Source organism: Physeter macrocephalus, chromosome 7 (assembly GCF_002837175.3).
Source record: "Physeter macrocephalus isolate SW-GA chromosome 7, ASM283717v5, whole genome shotgun sequence".
Lineage (NCBI taxonomy): Eukaryota > Metazoa > Chordata > Mammalia > Artiodactyla > Physeteridae > Physeter > Physeter macrocephalus.
In genome coordinates, this window is record NC_041220.1 from 123,019,659 (window position 1) to 123,024,674 (window position 5,016).

Here is a 5,016-nt window from a genome sequence, read left to right on the forward strand (position 1 = left end):
TTTTTGCCAATTTGATTACTATGTGTCTCGGTGTGTTTCTCCTTGGGTTTATCCTGTATGGGACTCTCTGCGCTTCCTGGACTTGGGTGGCTATTTCCTTTCCCATGTTAGGGAAGTTTTCGACTATAATCCCGTCAAATATTTTCTCGGGTCCTTTCTGTCTCTCTTCTCCTCCTGGGACCCATATAATGCGAATGTTGTCACATTTAATGTTGTCCCAGAGGTCTCTTAGGCTGTCTTCATCTCTTTTCATTCTTTTTTCTTTATTCTGTTCCGCAGCAGTGAATTCCACCATTCTGTCTTCCAGGTCACTTATCCGTTCTTCTGCCTCTGTTATTCTACTATTGATTCCTTCTAGTGTATTTTTCATTTCAGTTATTGTATTGTTCATCTCTGTTTGTTTGTTCTTTAATTCTTCTAGGTCCTTGTCAAACATTTCTTGCATCTTCTTGATCTTTGCCTCCATTCTTTTTCTGAGGTCCTGGATCATCTTCACTATCATTATTCTGAATTCTTTTTCTGGAAGTTTGCCTGTCTCCACTTCATTTAGTTGTTTTTCCGGGGTTTTACCTTGTTCCTTCATCTAGTACATAGCCCTCTGTCTTTTCATCTTGTCTATCTTTCTGTGAACGTGGTTTTTGTTCCACAGGCTACAGGAATGTAGTTCTTCTTGCTCCTGCTGTCTGCCCTCTGGTGGATCTAGTAACATTTTTTAAAATGGAGGGCATGGGGCGAAAAGGGTCATGGTAAAATGTTAAAAAACTGAAAGTAATACCGTTTTATCTGAGAGGTTGGTTTTTAAATTATTGAACAACAGAGACTGAATAAAGAACTTAGATTTATATATAAGCCCTATATGACATAAGCCAGAATCTAGATTTCATAATATGTTCATCATTTTCTTAGCAAATAATTACACTCTTCGGAATCAAATCCACAATTCAGTTTGGACTCTATAAAGCACAGCACAGTATTGTACTCATCACCAGTGTCAGGCTCCCTGTGGCCTGGGTCTTCTTCACGCTTCTATCTTAGCTCTTAATGCAGGAGTGTCAATTAATATTTCCTCCAATCATATTTTCCTATTTTAATATGGATTTCAATATTTAAACACTGATTTTGGGGAACAGACAGAACATCTGGCTTATATACTTATATGCTAATAACATCATCTTATACTTTTGCTGTGTATATTTTGTTTCAAGGACTATAGACATGTCAGATATAAGTGTGTTAATAAAGGAATCTGTGAGAATGGATCTTAAATGTAGGCTCAAGCATAAGAAACCTCTTTTCACACCATTGTAAATGACAAGTAGATTGAGTCCATCAACTATAATTGTAGTCCATGGAGAATTTGTAAGAGACATCATTATGAGAGAGAGAGAAAGAGGTGGGGGGGTAGAGACTGAAAGGGAGAAGGATGAGGGGGAGGGGAGGAGAAGATAGAGGAAAGGGCAGAGGGGAGAGGAAGGATGGACAAATAAATGAAAGAAATGGGTGACTAAATTTTGCAGCAGATAATGCAACAGCTTTCCACTTCTGAGAGCTTTGCTCAGGAACTCTGCCATAAACATCTTCATATGTTTCATAGTACAGTACCTTGCATATACTACATGCTTAATACATAATTTGTTGTTGGATTTAATCAATCCTTGTGGGTTTAGTGCCCCTCTCACTCTGGATCCTGATGATTCTCTGTGGTTGTCAAGGCATGTCATATAACCAGCCCTTTAAGATTTGGGTTCAATTGCCAAGTTCTTCCTGGTCTCCGGAGCTAGCCTGGGGAAGGCAAGCCCAGAGCAGAACCCGCTCCTGGAGACAGTACTTGGTGAATGGTTGAATGCCTTCAAAACTAAGGCTTTTTATTTCTCTCTAAAGCAAACTCTGAATGAAAGCAAGTCTTAACAAATACAAATGTGATCAAACAGTAACAGAGATGTTGTGTTACTATGAAAGATGGTGCCAAACCATTTCATTTGAAAAAAGTAGTGATTTGATATTTTCATTCAAATCCAAATTGTTTCATGGGAAGAGGGGGAGACAGTATTGCTTAAATTTCCTTTTACAAACAATTTGTAAAAGTAGTAAAGTCCTTGTCTGAAGAAATTAATATGGTTTATTTTTTCCTTTAAAAGTATAATTTATAGAGGATGTTGTGTAGTGTGCTTGAGTTATACCAAGTGACTTATACTGAACTTTAACTCATTAAAATACTTAAATATATTTATCTGCCATTTGCCTATTCCATTCCCTTCAAATATTAGAAGATGCCATATTATGCTCAACTAATTTAATTAACGTGGAGATAATTTTTCCTATAAAACAAGGTTTGATAATTCCATTTCTTTGCTTCAGGTTTATGTAATAATAGAGAGGAAATGGAAATTTCATCATATTTAGTTTCAAATGAAAATCAAGAACAAATGGGAATTCCTTGTCTTCAGCATGTTAAATTTTATGACCAGCTAGAGAACAAAAGTTATATTGATAGTTGAAGTAAATCAAAATTTGAATGTGTTGTTATATTTGCATTATACATTTAGCACAAGTACTGTCACATGGTACTGGGAGTTTTTATATGGCTGCAGGCTACATAGACTAGTTCTGAAGAGCTAGTTAGTTGCCTGCATGATCTGCTTAGGGATAAAATCTGGATTATAATTTTCCCCATAAGTGGCCTTTAGCAGCATTCTAGCTTATATTATGTTCATCACCTCTAATCCAGAAAGTCTTGACTTTGGATCATTTTTGTTTTCAGAACCACAAAAATTATATAGTTAAAATAAAAGGATGTGCAAAAAAAAACCAATTTAAATAATGATCATAAACTCATCTTCTAGTCTCCTTGAAAAGTATGGTTATTTGAAGCTCAAAAGAGTTAATAACATAATCACTTGGAAGAAAGTCATTCAGTGAAGATCTGCCTTTTCGTCTCTCTCTCACACACACACACACACACACACACACACACACACACACACACACAGACAGAAAAATGGTTGGCCCCTAACGTATTTCCCTAAAGTATTCTATAGAAAATAATACCAGGCTGTGTCAAAGAACAGGCCTCAGTGTTCCCTGGGAAGTTTGTTAAAAATGCAGATACATAGGTCCCAGCCCCCAAGATTTGGTTTTTGTGGAAGATAAGGGAATAAAAACTGGATTTCTGCATTTTGAAAGTCCTCTCCATAGAGTCTGATGTTCCCAAAGGTTATAAACCACCGTCCTAGAAGGCCATCACTGGTTGACAAGCCTTTAGAACAGCACAGTCTTGAACCCTAATGTTATATGAATCACCAGGGTATCTTGAAATGCAGACTGTGGTTCATCTGGGTTGGGGGCTGGGATTCTGTGGTTCTAACACATCCCCAGGTGGTTCCAATGCTGCTTGTCTGTAAACCTCACTTTGAATAGCAAAGATGGGATTTTTCTAGCCATTTTGTAGGTGAGCTAACAGGCATTTGTTCTGAAGTGCTCTACAAGAAACTGTAGTATTAATAGGAGGCAGCATTGCATTGTGAAAAGATAGTTCATCCAACAAGCATTGACTGAGAATTTGCCGCATGCTAGGTTCTTAGGCCTTTGTGTTTCTGACTCCCCTTGACCTTTCCTCGTGAGGCTAACATTTATGTGTCCTTTAGAAAATCTTCCCTCCTCCAGTAATCCTTGGCTGTGACGCTGCTGTGTGCTCCCCTTGCATATTGCGTTAACTTTAATCATAGCAGTTGTCATATTGGGTTACACTTATCTACTTTCTTATCTATCTTAGAATATAAAGCTCTTGAGGGCAATACTCATGACTGTACTTCAGACCTCAGAACTCTGTCCATGAAAGACTATCAGTGAATATGTAGGATTATTACTTAACTAATTAATTAAATAAGGTAACATAAGCAAAGCCTCAAGCTCCAACTCTATTTCCTTTGTAAATTCAACACTGACCTCCAGCTAGGTAAAAAGTGAGAGTAGCTGAGGGTTCTTGTCTGCCTCTGGAAGGCTCTCCTTGGCTGGCTCTGACCCAGAATTTTCTGGCAAGGTGATGACATTCATGTAGGCTCTCCTTAATCAGAAATAAATAGAAGAAGAATTGGTCAATCCCAGCAAGGAGCATGACTGGTTTTAAAAGGCATCAACAGAACACTTACATGGACACAGAGGGCACTTGGCATGACCCTGATTTCCCTTCCTGAAGTACGGGATTTGGCAATCCACTTCCATAGCCTACCCAGCTCACATGGAGCTTCCAAGGCAGACGGAGCACACAGGAACTGCAACAGCACCTGTGGTAGTGCCTCAGCTCCAGCGCCCCACACTGCTTCTGCTCATGTGCTTATCTCCATAAAGGGCAACCAAACCCACATAAAGTTTTATGTTTTACTGGTTGCCTGTGACCTTACCTCTCATGGGGCCAGGGGACTGATGGTGAAACGGAGTGATTCGCAGGAGCAGCTGCAGAGTTGCTTATTGAGTCATGGTGTGGCCATCCCCTTTGCTGGGGGAAACTCAGTTATCTCTGATGTCCAGTATTCAACAGGACCAATTCTCTTCCACAAATACACTGGGAATGTCCCATTAATCACATGATAATTTTGTAGTCATCTTAAACCTAAAAGAGACTACAAAGAAAGAATACATAGAAAATAGTAGGCTTGGGAGCAACTATTGGCCCATTGCTGAGGGAAGCTGAAACAGTCTTTACTCATATTGACATTTATTTAGCACATATTTATTGCACACCTATATATGCAATACATACATTGGGTTATAAAAGATACAAAGATCTTTGTATTGCAGTCACAGCTCTCAATGAATTTCAACTAGCCAGTAGTTTGGAAACTGAATGGAAGTTTTTTTTTTTTTTTTTTTTTTTTTTTTGCGGTACGCGGGCCTCTCTCTGCTGTGGCCTCCCCCGCTGCGGAGCACAGGCTCCGGATGCGCAGGCCCAGCGGCCATGGCCCACGGGCCCAGCCACTCCGCGGCATATGGGATCCTCCCAGACCAGGGCACGAACCC

At 39.4% G+C, this 5,016-nt stretch overlaps 1 protein-coding gene and 1 long non-coding RNA gene across 3 annotated transcripts in view; one reads left to right on the forward strand and one right to left on the reverse strand.

The window, feature by feature from the left end:
* Positions 1–5,016, forward strand: part of SYNPO2 (synaptopodin 2) — a 171,848-nt gene that overhangs the window by 115,401 nt on the left and 51,431 nt on the right. The gene's annotated exons all lie outside the window — the stretch shown is intronic.
* The window catches only part of LOC102983146 (uncharacterized), a 189,095-nt gene that overhangs the window by 21,147 nt on the left and 162,932 nt on the right, over positions 1–5,016 (reverse strand). Inside the window, exons 4-5 of the long non-coding RNA XR_008617879.1 lie at positions 4,401–4,619; positions 3,946–4,063 (exon numbers count right to left, since the gene is read on the reverse strand). This is a non-coding gene — a long non-coding RNA (uncharacterized lncRNA). The remainder of the gene's footprint in view (positions 1–3,945; positions 4,064–4,400; positions 4,620–5,016) is intronic.